General features: G+C 38.3%; 1 long non-coding RNA gene across 1 annotated transcript in view; it reads left to right on the forward strand.

The window, feature by feature from the left end:
* The window catches only part of LOC120469747 (uncharacterized), a 114,394-nt gene that overhangs the window by 87,520 nt on the left and 1,091 nt on the right, over window positions 1-25,783 (forward strand). The window lies entirely within an intron of this gene.

Genomic DNA, 25,783 nt, shown 5'->3' on the forward strand with positions numbered 1-25,783 from the left:
CTAAAAAAAATGTTAGTCATCTCCCTTGAGACATATCACACTGTGGTTCTTTGAACTCTTGTTATACTGACTATAATGAGAAGACAAACCTGACTCACATTACAAACAAAGTTCAAGAATAATTCCATTTCAGCTAAACCGCATCAATTCCAGGAAAAAAAAAAAAAAAGAAAAACATTTGTAAATAAATAAATAAATAATAGCTGTTCAAAATTTGGGCTTGGTAAATTAGTTAAAAAATGTTTTTAAAGAATTCTCTTATGCTCACCAAAGCTGCATTTATTTGATCAAAAATATAGTAAAAACCTATATATTGTGAAATGCATTTCATTACATTTTAGTATAGGCTGCTAATTTTTAATATACTTTAAAATCGAATTAATTTCTGGTGATAGAAAAGCTTAATTTTCAGCAGAAATCATTCTAATGTGCTGATTTGGTGCTCAAGCTAAACTGTGTAAACTGTGATACATTTTTTTCAGGTTTCTTTTTTAACTACAATGACAATTCTAAGAAAAAAACTATGGACATTTACATTTCCAATATGTCCTGATTATCATTAAAGACATGACTGGTAGGATGGAAACTTTATTTCCCGTCTCTATTCTCTGCAATCTGTGGTGTTAAAGTTTCCTCATATTAGTGGATCTGAATCAAGAGGCTACCCATAACCCCCTGCTGCCACTTACAGTCCCCCACATGCACACTCAGTTTTAGTGTGAGGATAAAAATAAAAAATAAAAAATGCAGCAAAACATGCATATATACACGGCGGAAATCCAGATACTCTAATCTGCAACCACAATCATTTTTGTAATGCCATAATCCAAAACCTGCTCTTTGGGGGGAAAAAACAGTTTATCTGGAATGCTATATCAACAACAAACCTAAACATTTAAACAAATCACACTGTTCAAGGGCACAGCAACATTTTGTAAAGGTTATGAACCAACAGCCATTAAAAACAGACACAAATAAATGACAAATTAGCAATTAACCTGAATCTTTGGTGCATTTTGATTGTGGCAATACTACCGTTCAAAAGTTTGTGGTCAGTATTTATTTATTTATTTATTTATTTTTTAGGATTTTTTTTTTTTTGCATTGAATTAATCAATGTTTCATTTAAACTTTCTATTCACCAAACAACCAAAAAATGATCAGTGGCACAACTGTTTTCAACACTGATAATAAGAATCAATGTTTCTTGAGCACCAAATCCACAAATTAGATTGATTTCTGAAGGATCATGTGATGCTTCAGATGATCCTTGATCATCATGTGGTACTGAAGACTGGAGTAGTGATGCTGGAAATTCAGAGAATATATAATTTTTAATATATTCAAATTATTTAAAATGTCAATATTTATATAGAATTTATCTGTTTTTAATGTATTTTTGATCAAATAAATGCAGCCTTGGTGAGCAGAGGCATCTTTCAAAAACGCACAAACCCCAAACTTTTATACAATAATAAAGGATTATTGCTTTTATAAAACAGTTACTCCATAAACATATTCATTTTAATATTTATTTTATGTTAACACATTTATTCCTCCGCCAAGCAATGTAGTTCCAAAGAGGTTGCCAAGCAACACACGCAGCAACAAAGAATCACAAACGGCAGTTGCGCAGTAATACCAATGCGGTCACAGGTGTATGTTTGTTGAGCCGTTGTTACAACGGCTTCGAACATAGCTCAACCAATCAGAATCAGGGACTGGAAGTATCCGTTTCATAATGTATATCACACAACAGCAACACTCAATATGCAAACAAGATGCAATGGTTATTATTCTCCATCACATCAGAGAAAAATATGTGGGGCAGGTGTTAGACCTTTACCTTTTTGGACACCACTGGGTCCATCATTGATCGTCTTTAATGACCGACTGTGCCGGCCTCCGGGCCTGTGTCTTTAATTGCTGCCAGTGCATCAGACTAGGTTTTGGAGGAGAAAAAGCAGGTCAAACAAAGTGCCTTGACTGCACATAGAAGAACAGTCTCACCAAGGGCACAGCCATCATCCCGTAATGATTGTGTTGAATGAAAAGATGCTTGAAGGACAGTGTGCAGAGTCAGCGACATGACAGACAATTGACTATTAGACTTGTTTGGATTCCACCACATTTTGGATATCTATTCAATTTATTTATTTTATTATACTTATCTTTTTATAAAAGATTTGTATTTAATTAAATAGCTTCAAAATAGTCTCTACCATCAAGCAGGGGTGTAATTACAAACAAATGTTAGTGTTATATTTAGTGTAAAGTGTTAAGGGTATAGGCTCTTTTTTTCAAGTTTCTTTTTTTTAAGTACTAGGAGATATTCCAGCCCGTTCTCGTCCTTTAACGTCATATAGAACGCTATATGACAAAACGGCGCTATACTACGCACATGGCACCTTTTAGCGTTAATATAACATGCGAACCCAAGACGTTATAAATCCTTTAGCGTGAATATGACACGCACACCCTACCCCACACCTAAACTTAGCCCTCACAGCGCGTGTTATATTAACGATAACGGGTGCCATGTGCGTAGTATAGCGCCGTTTTGTCATATAGCGTTCTAAATGACGTTAAAGGATGAGAATGCGTTGGATATTCTTACCCAAGACTTTTGCAGGCTTACTAAAAAAATACTGTTCGTGTTAGCTTAAATCTGCAGCATACTTCAGTTTTTTTTTTCTGTTCAAGAACTGTCCATTCAGATATAAAGGTGTGTCTAATTGTCATGTTAAAGCACCAGTCACATTTTATCTGGTTTTGGGTGACAGTTTGTGGTGACCAACATCAATGCATCATATGTGGTAGTTTGGCAAACATGCAGTTATATGCCTAAAAAAAAAAAAAAATCTTATATGACAAAAAGTAAAATGTTACTTTTTAAAGTAAAATAATCGAGACTATTTTTTAAGATGGCTCCTGTTTGTATACACGAAGTGAACTGTCTTCATAAAGTATCTTCTTATTAAACGGTCTGTACACTTACAAAGTTCTCAATGTTTCGTTTTGCATGTATGGAGCCTCTTTATGTTACTGCGTTAGTGTGGGGCTATTTTGAGCCTTGTTAGTGGTATAAACTAGCGATTTCTTTTTACTTAGTCAATGCCCCCATTACTAGCATTATACGCTAAACAGTTTTTAGAGATAAAGATCTTTACATTCGATTATCATGAAAACAAATCTCAGAGAACGGTTAACTACGTACCGATGTTTTATTAGACCAAAGGTTCATTGTTCGCTGGAGTTCTCCTTTAATACAAAAAAGGAGATTGGTTTAATCAACAGAAACTCAAAATATTACGTTATCTGAACCATATTAATTATCTAAGTTGATTAGACAATAATTTTTTTTTTTCTTTTTGAGTGTAGCCTATTCAAACTATATACACTCACCTAAAGGATTAATAGGAACAACTGTTCAATTTCTCATTAATGCAATTATCTGATCAACCAATCACATGGCAGTTGCTTCAATGTATTTAGGGGTGTGGTCCTGGTCAAGACAATCTCCTGAACTCCAAACTGAATGTCAGAATGGGAAAGAAAGGTGATTTAAGCAATTTTTGAAAATGGCATGGTTGTTGTTGTCAGACGAGCTGGTCTGAGTATTTCACAATCTGCTCAGTTACTGAGATTTTCACACAACCATTTCTAGGGTTTACAAAGAATGGTGTGAAAAGGGAAAAACATCCAGTGTGTGGCAGTCCTATGGGCGAAAATGCCTTGTTGACGTTAGAGGTCAGAGGAGAATGGGCCGACTGATTCAAGCTGATAGAAGAGCAACTTTGACTGAAATAACCACTCGTTACAACCGAGGTATGCAGCAAAACATTTGTGAAGCCACAACACACATTCTCTGATGGTTACTTCCAGCCGGATAATACACAATGTCACAAAGCCCGAATCGTTTCAAATATCAAACATAGTATATAGTTTCAAATATCAAATATAAATATCATAAATATCAAATATATAATATCAAATATAGTTTCTTGATTATGACAATGAGTTGACTGTACTAAAATGGCTCTCACAGTCACCAGATCTCAACCCGACAGAGCGTCTTTGGGATGTGCTGGAACGGGAGCTTCGTGCCCTAGATGTGCATCCCACAAATCTCCATCAACTGCAAATGCAGAAAGTTTTGTCTGATGGGTGGGTTTAGGTGTAGAGTTAGTGTAAGGGGACAGAATATACAGTTTGTACAGTATAAAAACCATTACATCTATGGAAAGTCCCCATAAAACATGGAAACCCAATGTGTGTGAGTTTGCTCGTGTGCTGTGCTGTGTGGAGTGGAGGGCAGAGGCTCTGGGAAAAGAAGGAAGTCATAGAGAGAGCAGAAGGAGAGAGCATTCTTTGCCGCTGAAGTCACCCTGTCTGTGGCGAATTGGCGATGGGAGAGTAATGCTGTCCACACGCGCACACACAGCCGCCTCTGTGTGTCAGTGTCAGTGTCAGTGCGAGTGGGTGGGAGTACACCACTGCAGGGGTTTTGGGTTGAGATAGAACGAAAGAGAGAAGGATGGGTAGAGAGAAGCAGACAAATAAGAGAGAAACGAGAGATAGTGATAGAGAAAGAGGGTAAAACAAGTGCAGGTGAGAAGACTGAATATAGAGGTGGAGGAGAAAGGGAGCTACAGTAAGGCCAGACGGAAAGAGGAAGAAAGAGAGAGTTTTTACAACCAGAGAGAACTGTGGGTAAGGCAGACTACATAAATGGGGGTGATATATAGTATGGAGGTATGTATGATACTGTCGGTGACATATTTATTTCATTACTGACACAAGGATATTTTGTATGTTTAAATGACCAAGATTTTTTGTACAGAACCAATTCTTATTTAAAAAAAATAGTTTTATTCTTTACCCAAGACAATTCTGTTATCATTTACTCACCCTTGTGTAGTTCAAGCCAGACTTTCTTCTGTGGAATACAAAGATATTTTGAACAATGTCTCAGTGTCTTTTGAACATGAACAATGAAAGTCCAAAGCAACTAGACCAAACAACATTGGACCCCATTGACTTTCATGATAGGGACAAACACTGATCACAAACATCTTTCAAAATATTTTCTTGAATGTTCCACAGAAGATTTAATATCATACAGGTTTAGAATGGCATAAGGGTGATGAATTTTCATTGAGTGTGAACTATACATTTAACATAATGTATAATGTAATATCAGCACAGTTGCTGCAATATATGGGAACTGTTTTACAGTTACAACCGCTAACAGAACTATTAGGGAACAAAAATCTTTCAGTGAAATTGAAATTCGAAGCTGAATTGTTATATTACTTAATTGCCATCTCTAGTGAGGAATGATTTATCTTTATATTGGTGTTGAGCTCTCAATTTCACAAAATCATCCGAAAACCGGAAACATTGGGTGAAAACTTCAACTTGATGCTGACTGTATAGCCATGGTTGATCACAGTATGACTTGGATTAACCGCATTGAATGTTAGAAAATAGGTACTATTATATTTATACAATTTTGCTCAATTTCGACTTGATATAAATTTGGTCTGTCAATATAGGAAGAGATACACAGACACACACATCTTGAGAAATGTGTAAATTGAGTGATCTTCATATTTTTGAATTAAGTCTTTGTAATTAAGAGGTGATCTTTTTGAAGCTTCATAATGCATAAAAATAGATGCCCCATAATGAGATGCTCATGATTAAATATTTATGTTACTTTTCTCAATCTCACAGCTTCATATTTAGATTCAAAAGCCCTCCTCCATCTTCGTACAGCAGGGAATTTCCAATTCCTTCTCTTTTCAGCCTCTTGCACAAACCTGAAGATGTAGGCCCGGCCAAGGAGAGCTGGTTCAGTGAAGCCTTTATATCTTTCACCTCTTCATCCTCATTTCTCCCTGACTCTGACTCTATAAGAGTGTCCTGATTTTCCAAGTAGAAGATGAGCATTAAGAGGTGAGACGAACAATAAGAGGTGTTCTTCCAAACCATTTGAGCAAATAAATGTTTAGATGATAAGGCCTTCCAGTAAACCTCCTCCCTCCCCTCTTCTTACTGTCCGCTGCCAGGACAGTCCCAGGGCCCTCAAACATCAGGCCGCGGCAAGGCGCTCAAGCGCTGTCTGTAATTGCTTCGGTCTAGACACTGTCTGGTATGGGAAACAGACACGCACAATGAGCATAAGAGGAGGGGGGAGGGGGATAGAGAGAGAATGCAATGGGATTAAAACGAGTTACAAACGGACTGGATCCCTCCGGTGAAATAAAGGATGTCAGAGCCTGATTGCAGTGGGTGGATGATTTACAGTACAAGAGCTGCATTCGATGGACGTGTTTCGTTCAGCTTCAGTTCTCACGTGGTCTATGGAGGTGATCAAATGAGTTCTCCTGGAAACCAGATTGGTTTTCACTCTGATCAAGTTGGTGTCTGAGAACAATGGTCCATGATTAGTCTACACATTAGTTTGTGTAGCTCTGTGCTGCATCTTTGCATTTGTTGTGGAAACCCTCATCAATTACCATTTCACCCTCTTTTGAGTTTCCATTGTTACATTTCATATATTATTACAAAACAAACCAAAAACAATCAAGATACTTCATTTTGTTAATGAAAAAGCTATTATGTCTCCAGTTCATTTACTCTTAACATCACTTAACATTGTTTTCAAGCTTTTACTTAGTGTTTTCTGTAACAGAAATGGTGCTTTTACACTGATGAACCAAAACATTATGACCAGTCACAGGTGACGTGATATTGATCATCTCCTAACAAGGCCATGTTAAGTAAGGTGTGGGTAGATTAGATGGTAAGCAAACAATCAGATCTCATAATCAACGTGTTGGATGCTGAAGTAATGGGCAGGAATAAAGATCTACAGCTACTTTGATGTGACTGGGTCAGAGTATCTCTGAAACGGCAAGGCTTGTGTGTGGCTCTCAGTCAACAGTGGTGAGAATTTACCAACAGTGATCTAAGGAAGGACAAACCACAAACCGGCGACAGGGTGTTGGGTGCCCAAGGCTGATCGTTTCACAAAGGCAACAAAGATGTCAGGTCCGAGCCAACAGAAGGTCTACTGTGGAACAAGTCACACAAAATTTGAATGATTATTACATTATGAGAGGAATGTGACACAGCACAGTGCATGGACCAATCAGAGTGCCTATGATGACCCTGTCCAGCCCCGAAAGTGCCTAGAATGGTCACACAAGAATAGGCTTGCTGCGGAAGTCAGTTTTACACGGTCTTCTGCCGTATACCGACTGCATTACTTTTTACGATTGGACGTAACAATTTAAAATGAAAGCCTCTGGTCTGCTTTATACAGCATGAGCACTCATGGCACGAGTAAGATTTCACTTATCATGTGACTAGAGTTAGGAGAGATGACTGGCAACACGACAGCACACCTGATTCTGAGTGTCATCGCCAGATTCCTTGTAAAATCTTGTAAAATGTGAGGTCAGTATCGTCGCTCCATATACAGGGAGTATGATTGCAAATTTGCTGGTGAAAATAAAAAGCTTATGTGCATAAAGCGATTTCAATACCCCATGTGCCCTCACATGATGTGATTTTATACAATATCCCCCGTGGTGTTATAATACTGGGGTTGTTGCTTTAAAAAAAAGTGTGAAAATTTCCTCACTGCATCTCTAACGAGTGTGGAGCATTGGAAAATGGTCACCTGGGGAAGTGATGTCACCAGGATGCACTGTGGGACAATGACAAGCCAGTGGAGGGAGTGTGATGTTCTGGGCAATGTTCTGCTGGGAAACCCTTGGTCCTGCCATTCATGTGGATGTAAATTTGACACATGCCACCTAACTGGTACAACCCTTGATGACGATGGTGTTCTCTAGGGAGGTGGCCTCTTTCAGAAGGATAATGCACACCGCACACATTGTTCAGGAATAGTTTGAGGAAAATGATGAATGTAATACATATTCATCCACTCGTTTGGGCTCGGTTTAAAAAATAGGAGAAAAATTATTTAAAAAAAAAACAAAGTAAATATTTAAAAAAAAAATAATAATAATTCAGCAAGGACTAAATTATCAAAAGTGAGTGACAGCATTTACTGTTACAAAAGATTTCTATTTCAAATAAATGCTGTTCTCTTAAACTTTCCATTAATCAGAAAACTGTTTCCACAACAATTTTAAGCAGCACAAATGTTTTCATCATTGATAATAATAGGAAATGTTGATTGCGCAGCGAAACAGCATATTCAGATGATTTCTGAAAGATCTTGTTTTCCTTAAGACTGGAGTAATGATGCTGGAAATTTAGACAATAACTTTAAAAGTTCAGATTCATGCAAAAGCTGTAGAAGTTATGTCTATGGAAAGTCCCCATGTGTGTGTGCGTGTGAGAGAGAGAGAGAGTGTGTGTTTGTGTCAAAGAATGTGTAAGGGACACAGAAAAAAAGAAGTTTACTGGGGAAAAAAGATTGTATGAGAGAGTAAAGGAGTCTTGTGGACGATGCATGCCTTGGCTGTGCTGTGCTAAACTGTAGTAACCTCTCAGTGTGTGGCTGCTGTGCTAGAGCTCAAACAGACATGAAAAGGATTTGGGGGACAATAATTTAGCTTTTCCTCTGAATTGGCAGAAATATGTGTAGACTTTAGATTGGAATTTCTGTCTATCCAAAAGTTTTGAATAAAAAGAAGATATTTTCATTCAATAAAAAAGAAAATTGATTGTTAACAACATTGGAACCCATTTGCTTTCATTGTATGGACGAAAACATCTCTATATATATTTTTTAAATGTGCACTCGTGTTCCACAACAGGGAAAAAAAATGAAACGTCAAAACAGTAGGTTTGGAACAACATGAGGGTGAGGAAATTATTTCATTTTTGAGGTATACATTTTAGGCCTGTTTACAACAACAGGAATTTTCGCATGCTGCTCAGACCAGTTCGTGAAAAAAAAAAAAAAACTGCCAATGCAAATTCTCTCTCTGACTGTTTCTGAAAAACAGTGGTACACAAGGAAAGTAGTGCACAACTTTCCGTTTTTGTCACTGCGAAGAAAGGAAGTCAAACAGTATTTAAATGTTCTCAAACAGCCAGGTTAATGTAATCTCAATAGTGTTTATCAAACAACACTAAATACAAGAGTACAGAGACAACAGAGAGGTTCCGGATTCTTCCTCTGCTATTCACTATCGCTTAGCTAAATAGTCTGTTTGTGAGTTCCACCATGCCATAGTTTTATGTAAAAGCAGCTCTGGTCATGTGGCCAAAAGCGCAAATCTCATTGGGTTGGTCAGTTGTCTTCACAGTGCGATGGTACCGAGATTTGAAAACCTTTGGAATTTTTTTGGTGTTCAGTCTATTTTGTACCATTTTAAAAACAAACTCAAATCTAAATTGCAATACTTTGCATGCAATAAGACAAAATTCCATCACATTGAAACCATGCGAATGTGTTGTTGTTGTTGTTGTTTTTTTCAGTCTCAACAGACACATTAAAGGGTTAGTTCACCCAAAAATGAAAATTCTGTCAGTATTTACTCACCCTCATGTTGTTCCAACCCCGTAAGACTTTCATCTTTCATCTTCGGAACACAAATTAAGATATTTAAGATATTAAGATCGCTCCTGCATACTAGTCCATAGGCTTCTTGAGGGAAATGACTCTTGCTGGCATCGAAAAGTCATTGTTAAAATAGTCCAAGTGACTACAGTGGCTCAATTTTAACTTTATCAAACGACGAGAATACTTTTTGTGCGCAAAAACAAACAAAAATAACGACTTTATTTCAACTATTCACTTCCTTCTCTATGGGCCTGTAGTCAGTTAACGTAGTGTGATTGCGTAGAGCTACGTCACACGTAGGCTCACTATTGGCCGACGCTGGTCATGTGTGTGATACATGTGACGTACAATAACAGAAGCTTACACTATTAAACTAGTAACCTGACTCGCGCAGAGGGAGAAATAAACGAATAGTTGAAATAAAATTGTTATTTTTGTTGTTTTTTGCGCACAAAAGTGTTCTCGTCGTTTGATAAACCTTAGATTGAGCCCCTGTAGTCACTTGGGCTATTTTAACAATGTCTTTAATGACTTTTCGAGGACAGCAAGTCATTCCCTCAAGAAGCCTGGTATGCAGGAGTGATCTTAATATCTTAAATATCTTAATTTGTGTTCCGAAGATGAACGAAGGTCTTACGGAGTTGGAACAACATGAGGGTGAGTAAATACTGACAGATTTTTTTTTATTTTTGGGTGAACTAACCCTTTAACAGATGTACATTTAAATTAAAATGTTTATCACACCAAACATTTGTCTTGAACGGGCCTTTTCTCTATGCCTAACTGAGGCTTTTAACTAACTAAATGACTTTACGGCAACCACTTGCTATCTCCATCGATTTCTCCCTGTCTTTCTATGAATAGATAATGACAAGGATGTTTGTTTCCATTATGTATCTACAACACACAGACCAATACAACTACAGCTCCATTCCCATAACCAATCAACCAGCTCCTGCCTCTCACACAAACACATACATGCACATGAACACCTATACATCGACTTCAGATAGGCCAGGCTTAGACAGCCTCCTGTGGCCCTCAGCTAGCCTCCCAGAAAGCCTTTTCATTTCACAGACGCATGGACAGGAGAAAAAGGAGGGAAAAATGAAGCTTTAGGAGGGAGGAGGGGGCCATTGCGGGGGAGGGACCGAAAGGGGAGTGTGTGTGGGGTGGGGTTGGGGGGGTGTTAGGCAGCATTGTAATGATGGAGAGCAACTCGATACTCTTGCATGCTGAATATTCCCCTGGAGGGCTTTTTCCATTACCCGAGCACAGCAGAATGGTAGAGTCGTTTAGTTTAGCCCAAGCTGCCTAACGCTCTCTCAAGCTCCCCCTCCCTTTCTCTGTTCCCCTGCTGCCCCTCCCCTCTCTCTTTCTCCCTATCTTGTGTTCTCTCCCCAGTCTGTGTTTTTCCATAGGCACATTGTGCAAATGTAACCTTTCAGTAAGCCCCTCCCCTCCAGGAAGTTGGCTGGCCCCTTTGCTGCCAGGAAATATGAAAAACTGGCAGGATGCCCATTTAATCTCCAATCAGAGAGAGGGAGGGCGAAAGGGAGAGAAACGGCAAAGCAGTTGAGATGGAGAAGTAAATGTTACAGTTTGACTCAACAAAAGGGAGAAGGGAGGGGGAGATAGGACAATTTTACTTTAGCGAGTCACATGAGTATACAGCACTCTGAAAAAGTGCATGTCTGATTTTCTGTTTCTGTTTTGTTTATACGGAGACTGTTGAAACAAAGGTTGACTTGTAACAGACTGACTACTTTTACAAGCTGTCAATATTCGGGTTATGGTCGGGTTAAGGTCACTTTTCGGGTTTCTGAAACATTTGGAATAACCCGTTTACATGTGTGAGCAGAGAGTTACTCCTGTATACATTGAATTTGTAATCAATTGGGCAATATCCTGATGTAAACGGTGACGCACGGTTAGCGCGTGGATGTACGGTCAACCTTAAGACGCAATATACATCATTTCCGATTCGTCTTCCTGTATCCAAAGACAACAACAACAGCAGTAGCATGCTGATGATGAATAGTTCAGGGCAGATAGTGATCGCCTTTGTACTAATAAAGAAATTGGTTTCCTCCTCACTCCAAATGTATATGGTGCTGTGCCGCTTCTCGCCATGTTTACCTCTACTTCTTTTTTCCTTCCGGTATACTGCACGCTGGTTTTTGTATGCCAGACGGCCCATACAAGAAGTTCCTCTACTCAAAAGACCAAGATTCCTTGCAAATAGAACATGCGCAGGACACAAATCAATGTTCCTTTTGACCAAAATGACATGATCAAATATTCCGGTTAGAAAACGGGTAACCCAGGGATCATATTCGGGTTTTTAAAAAACGGAATATAAGCATATTCGTGTTTTCGCCGGTATTGACATGGCCATGCGCAACCAGGTTATTGCTAATATTCAGGTTTTTGAAAGGGTTATTTGGCTGCTTGTAAACATAGTCACTGTGAGTTTAACCACTTAGAAATTTGTTAAGAAAGAAGAATTTTGATGTAGACAAATCAACAGGTGTTAAATATAAAATATTATATACAGTATATTATTATTAACTGTTGGCAAACTAAAAGTGTTCGTAGAATTTGTAAACTGGAAAATGAATTAAATGTGTAGAATACTTTTCCAAGCCATTACATATAGAAAAAAAAATATATACATAGAAAAAAAATAAGATTATCTTTTAAAATCGATTGAACACGGAGAAGTTTTTCATCTATAAAAAAAATAAAACAAGATTATCTTTTAAAATTGATTGAACAGAGCAGTTTTTCCTGTAAGTTAGACTGGAAAACCCGTAGTGGACGCAAGCGGAGTGATAACAGAACGCTTAGAGTGCAGAGAGGAACGTGCTTTGACTCCTGTCCTGGCTTTGCGTCCACGCCGTTAGGAGCTCAACATCTGTCTTGCATGCATGCACGCTCGCTCTAAATTAGAGGATATTAACTAATTTGCGGTAAAACTAGTCGATCACGAGTGGCTCAACTGGTGGATCTATAGATAAACTCATCTTTCAGGTATTTTACTGACCGGCTTGACACTTTGTCACCGGCTTGAGAGCGTGAGAATTGGCTCAATTGCGTGAGTCTCATGCTCAATGCGTGAGAGTTGGTAGCCCTGAGTTTCGAACATTGAACAAAATGGTGCTGTGTAGAACATTTAACACAACTATGAAGGTAGCTAAAATCCACACACATTTTTCATCTTTAGCCACTTTTGTCCATTGTTGCTGTTGTAGTATAAAATGTTCACTATTTTTTTTTTTTTTACTTTTGGAACTAAATAATTCGAAAACAAATTGGTTTGAGTTGGAGGTTGGTAAAACAATATTTTGTAAAAGTTCAAAATGAATAATAATAATAATAGTTTGTTACATTTATATAGTGCTTTTCCAGGTATTCAAAGCGCTTCACATATGGAAGGGGGAATCTCCTCAACCATCACCAGTGTGCAGTATCCACCTGGATGATGCGACGGCAGCCATATTGCGCCAGAACACCCACCACACAGCAGCTCAATGGTGGAGGAGAGACCAAACAGTATATGGGGATGATTAGAAGGCCATGATGGACAGAGGCCAATGGGCAAATTTGGCCAGGTTAAACCCCTAATTTTTAATGACCACAGAGAGTCAGGACCTCGGTTAAATGTCTCATCTTAAGAACAAGAATTAACACAAAATCATCTCCATAACTTTCTTTAATAAACTCATAAAAAGTGTTTAAAGCCAACTGCAAACTGTATGGTTTTTATTGTCCTTTAATATTAATGCTTCTCCAACGGTATCCATGTGAGGGCTTATTAATATCAAACTGCACAACTGCAGCACAACATTTCTGGCAAATTTCTACAACTTTTTTGTAGATCCTCTCTGTAATGCTGTGTCTACACTGGATGTAAGTGCCTCAATGTGACACAAAAGACAATATAATCCATTATAATCAGTGATACTATCTAAATGTGGCGTGATGCAACAAATCCCCATCAGTAAACTCAAGCCACGTTCAATTTCTGACGTACTCCACATAGCCTACCTCTGCACTGCTTCTGACATCAAGGACAAATGGATTTACAATAGTCACTTTGTCACGTCCAGTGTGGACAGCCTATTACTGTTTTGGCATTATGTATTTGTTGTTTTGGCATTATCTATTTGTTCAATAATTTCATATTTCTTCTTTTTTTCTTTTTAAACTTGGTTACATTTAATAGCTCAAAATTAAATTGGGTAGATTTGAAGGTATAAAAATCCATTTAAATATGTAGCTTATAAATGTGGAAAATTATATCAACATCCGTTATAGACGGTGTACAATTTACAACTTTTCCAAACAGTCTCCATTCAGAAATTATGCTCTGATCATGGTTCTTCTGAGCCCTAGAGCCTTATAAATGGTGTTGTAATTTTTTCCATGCTGATAAGCAACTTTTTTTTTCATTCTTTTGGGGTAAGATACACCTGACTTTCCAAACGCAGCACTGTCAAATTCAATCTGTAAGAGCAAATATATTATTTAAATTGGGCAGGGCCAACTTAAATAAACACTGCTCATAAAACAACCATTCAAAATTATCTATAGTTTGGCCGCGACATTCTAGGGGCATAAACACCAAAGAAATGAATGATGAGATCTATGTACAACCACAATCTTGCCACACACAGTGTTTAAAAAAGAGCACAAACACAGTTAATTAGTTAAAGCTGCAGTATGCAGTTTTTCTTCTTTGTCGCCATCTCTGTTCGAAATCTGCAATTGCTTTATGCACAGCTGCACTATACTTCCTGAACTTCAGCCAGCTCCTTTGTTTCCTGTTTTCCATTATTGGACAAACTGATTAATTCAGGTGTGCCTGACCTCAGTAGTTACGGCAACAATAATCAGACACACCTGGATTAATCGGTTTGTCCAATAATGGCAGACAGGAAACAAGGAGCTGGCTGAAGTTCAGGTTAGTGCAGCTGTGCATACAGCCGATGGGCTCTATGCACGGCGGTATTTCCGGTGAAGCATTAGGGATGCTCGATAACTTCCGAAGATCGTAGAGTCCAATGCAATACCGAGAATTTATATTGAATTTTATACTCCATGGTTATACTAAAGAAACGTTAGTCACAAAAACAGATAAAACAGACACCCCTCGTTGTGTTTATGCTTCTTTTTAAAATTATATTAAATAAACATAATTTTATATAAAATTACATCTAAACGTATGAAAGTTTAGTTTCAAAGACGGGAGGACAGTACATTTTGAAGACTCTGCCATAATCCCGTTTTCCTCGGTTTTCCTCCGCTTTAATCTCCCCAACCGGAAACTGCAGAGCATCCTTGCGTCAAATGCGGAACTTATGCGTGCATATATAGCCCATTGCAGTTATTCGCGGAATTATCGACTTTATGTGAGTTGTGTCTCGACATGGATGAATCCAATGTTTGAAGAGAGTGTGCAGCTGTAAGTTGCCACGCCGGTGTGGATTCTGTCAGTCAGAATCACAGATTATTATTTTCGGAAGTATGATCTACATAATAATTCTCACTGGAAAATGTCATCTTAACAAGTAACATCCACTTTTGTTCTGGTTCTGACGAACTAAGGGGGAAAAAAATCATATAGCAGTAAATCGCGCTGATTAAATCTAACAATCGCTTATCATAGCACTTAAAACCATGCAAGCGTTTAAGGGTTAGTTCACCCAAAAGTGAAAATTATTATCCAAGCCCGTAAGACCTATGTTCATCTTCGGAACACAGTTTAAGATATTTTAGATTTAGTCCGAGAGCTTTCTGTCCCTCCCTTGAAAATGTATGTACGATATACTGTTCTTGTCCAGAAAGGAAATATAGACAGATATATAAAGTGTATAAAGAAATAATAAATAAAATAAAGAAATATAAAGACATTCTCGAATCTCTCGCGGAAATCCAATTAAAATGAGATTGCTAAATAAATTTTGGATTAGATTACATGTAGCCAGTACACAAACCATGTGAACAAACACAAACCTGCCTTGCCACACCCTGAACCTATTTAGCACGTCACACACCCAACACAGAAGGTGATATTGTTTCTTGGTGTGATGTAGCCTAGTTAACATTCAGCAAACTGGTTTGAAAGATTGCTCTTTTTGTGAAAGGCAGATTCAATCTTATGTAATGTCCCACGTCATTTTCTTCCTAGTAAACAAGAGCTGCTCTGGAGCTGAAAAGGGTTTAGAGCTCACATTAAACCTAACTTTGACAGAGACAGTTTTGCCTACAGTACACAACCATCCTGCTCTTCTTTATGCCTCCATGCAAAGGCACATGGAAAGTGTGGTAAAAGAACATTGTTATAGGTTGAGCTGGCAAAACTTGTGTTCATGAGGTTGTCTGTTAGATGAGAGAGAGAAAATATACGCTTGAACCCTGTTGAGGATTAAAGGAGTAGTTCACTTTATAAAAAAAACAAAAAAAAAACTTTTGCTGATAATTTACTCACCCCCATGTCATCCAGGATGTCCACGTCTTTCTTTCTTCAGTCGAAAAGAAATGAAGGTTTTTAATGAAAACATTCCAGGATTTTCTCCATATAATGGACTTCAATGGGAACCAAACAGTTCAAGGTCCAAATGAGAGTTTCAGTGCAGCTTCAAAGGGCTTTAAACAACACCAGACGATGAATGAGGGTCTTATCTAGGACCCTTCGAGTTATGATTCGAAAAAAGATTTGTTCATTTTGATTTGAGTTTGAACAGGAGAGTCACGAACAGAGCAAGGCAAGCATTTGTGCTTATAAAACTTAAACTTTTTTATTTATTTTTTAAATGAGCGATCGTTTCGCTTGATAAGACCCTCATTCATCGTCTGGTGTCGTTTAAAGCCCTTTGAAGCTGCACTGAAACGCTCATTTGGACCTTGAACCGTTTGGTTCCCATTGAAGTCCAAAAACCTTCATTTCTTTTCGACTGAAGAAAGAAAGACATTGACATCTTGGATGACATGGGGGTGAGTAAATTATCAGCAAAAGTTTTTTTTGTTTTTTTTAAAGTGAACTACTCCTTTAAGTTGAGTAGCTTAAAATATGTATAGAGACTTTAAACATTTTTGGAACCAATAAAAGGCCCTTTACATTTTAGAAGATGTTCATTTAACCAAATTAATTAGGGTTCAATTGAACCACTTGTCCTTGTTCCCAAAACTGTGGAATTTTATTGTTAGCGCGTAAACGGGGACAACTTAGATTTTTCCTCAACAAAGTGAGGCGGTGCATGTATTGCTGATCTTCATGCTGATAAAAGCATGAGTAGGCTCAAGAGTCCTGCTGAGGCAGATGAGGTTGACTCACCTCCGCTCCCTGCCCTATCTCCGCTGTGATTTCCAGTCATTGAATTCAACCCCATGTACTTTTTTTGGGCCAAATAGTCCACTCTATCTCTTCCTGTGCTAGCAGCACTGAGTAGCTTGCAAGTGCTGGGTCAAGAATACTGGGAAGTGCCCTAACTAACAGTGCCACCTGATGGCTAATGGTTGCTACTACGCTAATCACATGATAGTGGCTAGGAACTAGAGCACCACCTGCAGGCTAATTGCCACAGCTGCACAGCTTAACCTATTTGTCACAGCACTACTTTGATTTTTAGTAGTGAGTTTCAGCTATTTAAGAATAGGACTCAGACTCAGTTAGACCTAACTATTTCTATTCTAATTTTATTTATTTATGACACATTTTGATGAAACAAATAAATAAAAGAAAGGATTGCCATTTCTTCACCATATTCATATCCGCCCTCTTTATTTTGTGCTTTTGCTCCGTTTCCTGGAAGTACTTCCTTTAGTTATGACGCACTTCCTGTCTATTTCTGTGCAATAAGGGGAAATGGTGGGTGGAGGAGAGAACTACTGGAAGGAGATGACTGTTTTCCTGACTCACATTTTCAGATTGCATCAATATTATGTGGAAGGAGAAAGGACTCAGATGGAGATATTACATTATACGAAAAAGATTCTGACCATCATTTTTATTATTGTGCTAAAAATGCTTTAGCATATTTTCAAGATAACTTGATTTAAAGGGATAGTCTACCAAAAAAAAAAAAATTAAAATCATGTCATCCTCATGTTATTCAGTATAATGGTGTCCATTGACTTCCTTTGTATGGTCAAAAATATAATGGAAGTTAATGGGAACCAAATCGTTTAGGTTACCAACCCTCTTTAAAATATCTTTATGTTCCATAGAAGAAAGAAAGTCATACATGTCTGATTGACATGAGGAATGAGTAATGAGTAATGTTTTTCGTTTTTTTGGTTGAATTGTCCATTTAATATTGTAAAAATAGCAAGCACAGTACAAAATCACACATCAGGACCAGCAAATTGATTTCAACATTGATATATTTGCACTATGAACGGCTGCTATTCCTCTATTGTAGAAAACCCTGTCTTTTATTGAATTCTGGTCATTTCTTACATGGAAGAGAGTGAAGAGCTCTCGTTTCCATAGATCACAAGTCATCTCATCTGTTGAGGAGGATACCATTTCTCTCATAAAACAGAAAGGTGATTCCTCCAGGAGGTGCTCGCAAGCCATTTGTTTTATAGAGTTGCATGTGTTACGGTTAATCTTTACCCTTGGTTAGCCATGAGACCAGCTCCCTCTCTGGAACATGGGTTATTGGACAACCTTACTAGAATGTAGAGGTCTAATGGACTTTATACCAAACACACACACACACACACACACACAAAGAGGCTAAACCAGAGACAGGTGATATGTGGTAGGTTCCAGGAGGCACTTTTTTTCCATTTGGGAGAGCAAGTGGGGGATCCCAATAAAGTAAACATTCCTTTCACCTCACAATCTTGCTCTCGCGATGACCCTAATACACCCTCCCTGCCACATCCCACAACCATGCACGGCATGAAGAACCTTATCGTACCACGCTCCCCCTGAAGCCAAACCGTACAGCTACCCCCGCACTGCAGAGCCCTGACAGGCGCATGAAAGGCGGGGGCTGGGAGGCATTTGGGCAGGGGGTGCAGAGGGGGTTCGAAGGGAGGAGGGGGAGGATGAGGGGTTCCATTTAAATTCCTGCTTTGTTCCCGTGTTCTCCACCACCCCCCTTTACTATTCCCGTTCCTTAGTTTTCTCCTCCTGGAGCTCTGTTTCCCAGCCTAGTGAGATCAGAAGAGAGCAAGAGCGTACGGAGCGCAAAGAGCGGGAGGGTTAATTTAGCTGAGGTTACTGCTTCCTGTTTGACTACAAAATATAACTTCTGCTTCAGTAGTCTCTTGGTAAAATTGTGAAGCTGTCAGTGTTAGCAAAAACTAAATGAAAACAGTTTTGTTAATGAAATAAATCGAAATCGCACTGGTACATTCAAATGTTATATCCCACCTTCATTAAACATGACAATTCCAACAATAAAAATCTAAACTAATAGCCATAGGGTGAAATAAATAAACTGAAAACAAAAACAAACAAAAAAAGTTCTATATGAAAATAAACCCGAAAAAGGTTTAGGGGTCAAAATTAAACAGAAAGAAGAGAATTAGAAGATAAATCTATTTCTTAGATGTAAAAGTTTCCTTTCATTTGTGCTGCCTAATCTGAACCCTGACAAACATGAACAGACAACTGTTTTCCCAGAAAACTGGTTTTGGTAGCCAAATGGCAGCAGCAGGATAAATGAGCCAACAACATTGTTGCCAAGCACAAAATCTTCCTCATTCGCTGACTGAATCACTTCAGTTCATTTTTCCAATTTTAATTTGAGCACAAATCATTGACACTTCAAATAATGGCCCAATCAGAGGCCAAGTTCTTCTCAAGCTGCCTTCCTGGTGGCGTCTTCTTGATATGAGAAAGCAATGCAGCCTGGGAACTGGAGTCAGAAACTTTACCCTGACCTGTTAAAGCAACACCAAGGAACTTTACCTCTGTGGTCCCCCTACAGGTTGGAAGCGAAATTGTCCATTACCGCTGTCGTAAATAATTTAGCCTACTGCAACTCGCACGCTCGCGGCTTTGTAATCAACAATGGCCACAGAAAATTTGAGGAAGTGGTGGGGGAGTGACGTATGCCGTAAAGCAGTCGAGTTTTGTAGTTCTTTTTGTGCTTCGGGTACAACACCGAAACCCAAAGTTACATAGAGCAAGTAAAAGCGATACAGACCACGTCAGGCTATGGCAGAAGTGTCATTTAACCTATTGTAAGTCGACGTACCATCACAAGGGTCTTGGAAATATGTTATGAAGGTTGAAAAACTACATAGTGTTACTTTAAGAATGTCAGTTCAATGTCCTCTTCACATGTTAATGCTCATGTGACCGAAGGAATGAAATTAAGCAATGTGGGGGCCTCTCTCTGTCCTGCTAAAGGAAAGAAAATGAAAAAGATAAACATAAACATAAACAGAAGGCAATAAATCTCCAGAGCAACAAAATAATGCCACAAAACTTTCTCTAAAGCTGGGGGGTGAACCTCTTTTTATTGTTATTTACAATGCAAGATTTTCATGAAGAACTACCATCAACACAAGAGCCGTAAATGAACATTCACACACATTAAAGAAAGATGTGTTCTATATATTTGTATATACCCCCTTCACTATTCCCATTCCTTAGTTTTCTCCTCCTGGATCTCTGTTTCCCAGTGATATCAGAAGAGAGCAAGAGCATATGGCGTATGGTGTATGGATATGCTTCCTGTTTGATAGTTTGATATATATTTGATCGCATTATTAGTATTACTCAAAGAGTCGGTCCATTCTGTTCTTGAAAAAGATCTTGTGGATTTTGTTGGATTGAGTAATTTTTTTCAATTGCTATACAATAAAACTATTATTTGATCCATAATGATAAAGATGAACCATAAATCCAGGCACTGCTCAGGAAGAAGGTTAGAAGCTTGATTTTTTTTTTTTTTTATTTATTTATTTTTTTTTGCAAGAAGTAATTGAAAGATGTAAGAAAGATGTTGGAACTGTTTCTTTCAAAACCGTAATAAAAATCTCACTGACTTCAAAAATTTGAACAATACTCTATCTGAAATTCTGCTTAATTGGTCTTTCTTTCTTGCATCTGTTTGATGAGTTATAGCCACTTTGACACTGTTTCTTTACTTATTAATGCTTATATACAGGTGACAGAACACAAAGCACACAGTGTCTTGACAACAGCATCTCATTTACACAAAACCAAGTCTGGACTACAACTTTAACTCACATTTAGGTTTAACACTACTTTTGCTGAATTGCAATAATCATATTTTTTAGCTACACATAAATCTTTATCATATATTAGTCACAATGGCATCATGTGCTTTTTGTGTGTAAATATGTCTATTTCAACAATCGAGGATTATGGCATAACCATTATGACACATTCTTAATTTCCTTTCCCCTCACTGCACCAATTACATCTGCATTTATCCCTGAGCTCTGTCTCTCTCCATTTCTCTCTCTCTCTCTTTCTCGCTCTCTTTCCTTTAAATTATAACTAGTGTGTGCAGCTGACTGCAGAATTGATGCAGCTGAGAGAAAGGAGGCGAAGATGAGAAATAAAAAGAGAGCAATGGAAAAGAAAGTCATTCGTGGATGAGAAAAGAACAACAAGGGAGAACGATAGCACTACAAGGTTGACAGAAGGCAGTGGATGGGAAAGAAAACAGAATTAAAAAGAATGATAGGTAGGCAAAGAGATAGAAGTTATGGTGTAAGAAGAGAGATAGGCATCGGCAGAAGGTTAACCAATCAGAGAGCCACTGACGAGAGAGAGAGAGAACTGATCAAAACCACGGAAGGCTGCTTCTAGGCAACAAAGGACTGAAAACGTAAAACACGGATGTGTGTATGGAACCAAAAGGGGTGTCTGCTGAAAGAGAGAGCCGGGGAACGAATGAGGAAGAGGGGAACAAATGAAAAAGAGTAGGAATCAGCAGAAGAGGCTTTTGCGGTCCCAAAGCGGAGGGGGAGGAGGAGGGCGAGAGAGAGGCAGGTTGGGGATGGGAGGGCAGGATCAATAACTAATTTCAGTGGCGAGCCTCAGTCGGACTGTTTTCCAATAAGCCCTGGACATAACGAGTTAGCTTGAATAGCTGTGCTGCTGCTATTGCTGCTCTCTCTCTCTCACTTCATCCATTCCCCTCTCGCTCTACCCGCCTCATGTCTCTCAGGGCCCTGGTGCTAGCGAAGGCTGGATCGATCCTCTGCACGCACACAAACACACACATACTTAGACACACAGGCCTTAGTTCTGCAACAGGATCTCAAGACATGTCACTGCTAAAGCTTCAGCCCTGGATGCGTGTGTGATTGTGCGTTATAATTATTTCCATCATTATGAATCGTCCCATATGCAAGTAGGTGAGCAGATTTCCATGATAAACAGATTTTATCTGAAAAAAAACCACCTTGTCAGCAATAAAGCAAATCGTCTTTGCATGTGCAGCTAGGCAAAGATAATTCATATCCATATATTTATAACAATTGAAAAATCTGTTTCTTCAAAATTGAATCTTTTAAATAAATAAATAAAAATGCAAGTAGACCCTTTTGACTTGTGCTCAAGTTCTAGTTAAATAAATGCTTGTTTGACAATGAATTTGACCTAACACCCACATGAGAATTTTTTTCCCTAGTAATATTTCCGCAATCATGACACGCGTGTGATCGGAACTAGAATCACTCTTTTGAACCAATGGGTTCAGAAATTGTTTCCAATTCAGTTTGATTCCATCAGAACGTTCACTCGCACCGTGTGCAGTGGTTTCTCACACCCGTAACTGGATTTATTTAGAAGACAGAAAACAAAAAGAGCACTGGATGACATGGATATTAACCTACGATGTTGAAAGAACAAAACATCACTTGTTAGCGATGAAACAGACTGTAAAAGACTACTGCAAGTAAAGACAATTTATACATTCATAACAGTATTTTAAAAAAAAAGAGTATACAAATATGGGGACTTTTTTTGTCTCAGTCCTGATGACACTAGAGATACTCCTGGTCTGAACTGAAAGTGATTGCAAACAAATCCTGGGTGTTATGTGTTATGTTATGTCCTTATATTGTGTTATTACTGCTTGCCCACGGCAAAAAACACTGCAGCCAGTTTGATCCCATGAGTTATCAGTTTAATGCAGTCTAATCTGAATCAGTCAAAATGGTTGTTGATTTACTCCCTGAGCAATTTCATCATGTCCGACTCAAAATGAGTTTACAAGCTCAATTGTTTGTTGTCCTAGAACTGCACAAAATAATATCTTTGTGTAATTGTTCTTGTGTTTGTTTGCAAATACGAGTATAAAGGTGCTTTTGCGATGCAAAATAAAACTGAGTATCCATGAGCCCATCAGTTACACATTATCTTTTGCCATTACCAATGCCATCAGTTTCTTCAAACTTGTTCCTTAAATTAACACAAATGCATTGTTTATGGCATTTACATGTGAACTTAAAATTAAAGATGGTTTCATTCAATCATTTCTAAAACAAAATATGACAACATAAACAATGAAATGTAATTCTGCATATCACTCTTGTGTGACGCTGTCCGAATATGACCTGCAATAATTTTTTAACTTTTGATGGCTGACAGAAAATTCAGGTTTAGTGACAACAAAACACTTCACTTGCATCATTGAAAGCGCAATTTCATTTGGGCATTTCTCCAGCTTTGCTAGCGAGCTAAATTGAGAAGCTGGTTGCGTGAAGACGATGGCTGCATGCAGCAAGTCTGTAAAGTTATTGTTATATGGCTGATAAATTCTGAAATGAAAATATCAGCAAACCAACTTGCAATGGCAAAGAAACAGCCACGGAGAACCACAAACTATACCAGAGATGGTTGGAGGACATTGAAGATCATTTGAAAGTGTCTAGCAGTTTTAACATTTTTAAAGAATTGTCACACCTGTTTCCAATAGGCATCACCAAGACTACTTGGTTGTAGAGAAATTAATCATGATTTTAATAAAAAGTTAGCACTATAAACACAATGTCTTCCCAAGCTGAGTGGGGTCAGACACTATGACACTGGCCGACACTATGACTGGCCGTTTCATACAGTGCCCTAAGTAAGTTTACTAATTTTGTGGATAGGCCTATTATTCAAAGGTTTGGTGTTTTCTGATGTTTATTAAACACCAAATCAGATCATATTAGAATGATTTCTGAAGGATCATGTAGCCTAGCTAACGCATAAATCACACAATTCAGCTTTACCATCAAGGGAATAAATTAGTGCTGTTTTTACTGTAATTTGTATCAAATAAATGCAGCCTTGGTGAGCAAAAGAATCTTCTTTCAAAACGTAAAAAACGTTTTGGTCCGGACTTTTGGACTTAATTCAGTCTTGTCCGAATCAAAATAACAGTGTGAAACCTCCCACGGACCGGACCAAACGTCCGTCTTTGGTCAGACGAAAAGAGGTAGTCTCGGTCTGGTTCAAACTGAACAAAGGTTTAGTTCGTTTGTGAAAGTATTTCTGTATGGTTCGGACTTTCAGACCTTTTACAGGAAGTTCCGGTCGTTCCGGCATAGCTGAAAAAACAGAAGATGGCAGGAAAAATGAGCCGTGGTAGCATAGGGAGAGGAGGAGATGAGGTTTTTATTTGAAGTATGGTCTGATGACAGTAACGCACAAAAATGCAAATGTTCGCACGACGAGGTCGTTCATTTGGCGAATTTGAACTAGCCTTGTTTCACGAGTTCACGTACATTTGATGCGTATTTGGCTTGCTGGGGGAGGGCTCCGAGTTCGGAATTTTGCCCGAACCCATAGTACTCCCCCCTATAGACCATTTCACAAGATGTAAACAACACTGGTCCAGAAGCACTTCCTGTTCCAGTTTTTTTAACACTACATAAAAGCTGGGATAAAATACAACCAACACAACATTTAAAACTGAATCAAAAAGTTAAACAAACATCTTTAAGATGTTTTCTTTACATGTGAAATTATAGAAAACAGTTACAAACTGAAACAGGAAGTGCTTCTGGACCAGTGTTGTTTACATCTTGTGAAATGGTCTATACTGGGGTAGACCCAGCCGAGTGTGAGGTGATGGGGTGGTGGAGGGATGCTGAGAGACTTGTCGTGAGAGGAGGTGACAGGTGAGAAAAAGCTTTATTTATACCGGCTTACTCTTGAGTTGATTTGTTGATTACCTGAACATGCTCCTCCCGAACTTTGTTTACATAAAACTTCATTATTTAGTTATAGTTGATAGTTATAGCTATAGTTGGTGCTGCAGGTAATTATGCCTTAAAAATAACAATATAGTTGCAACGATATGCATCCGTTCATCATGTTGTCAGAATAACCTGCCGAATTGACAACACGCTGACATCAGCCGCATGTCCATTTACAAACCAATCAATGTCAAAATGCAGCCTAAAAATATGATGATGGCCAAACCAAACCAAAACTTAATGAGAGTGTATAAAAACGTGGACTTTGGTTCGGATCTTGGTGCAGACTTTCAGGTGTGAAAACGCCCTTATTCTCCACAAATACAGTTTGGCCATACTACCACTAGATGGTGCTACTCTACACTATAGGCTCACAGTGGTGATTGAAACAAGTTCACTTCAATGCAAAGAGAAAATAAACTTGGTTATGAAAAAAACAACAACACCTCTGCTGTACTGTCACAAGATTTGGTCATTTACTTGATATGTACTGGTATTGTTGCATAAGTGAGAACCATAATTCACAAATTACGTTAAAGAAACAGTTTCATTAAACATTTTACATCCCCCAAAACATGGATACTTAGTCTTGCTTGCATAGAAATGGTTTAATAACAATAGTCTGGTTACACTGGAAAACAGGGTTCCATCCTATTTTCTTTTTATTCACCAAGTTCCTCTCCCTTTCTTCTTCACTCTTTTATACTCTTTTAGTCGCTCACTTTCTTTCTCTCCCTCTCTTCCCTTCTCTCTGTACTGCTTGCATGGTTACAGCTGCGCTGGTGATAGGGAGCTTACTTGTGTGAAATATTAATAAGAAAATGGCTTATGCATTTTTAACTATGTGCCAGGCAGACGTAGTCTCGCAGAGGAATAGGAGTGTAAATTCTCTTCCAGACCAGGTGTGGAGCTCCTGTTCAACTAACTAGTTTAGTAACTGGATGTAACTTAGATAACCTGGATGAATTGTCTTACACAGTACATCTTTAATGATATATTATGTCTTAAGTTCAGAACATTATATTCATTGCACTCATC

Source organism: Pimephales promelas, chromosome 4 (genome assembly GCF_988280905.1).
Source record: "Pimephales promelas chromosome 4, fPimPro1.hap1.1, whole genome shotgun sequence".
Lineage (NCBI taxonomy): Eukaryota > Metazoa > Chordata > Actinopteri > Cypriniformes > Leuciscidae > Pimephales > Pimephales promelas.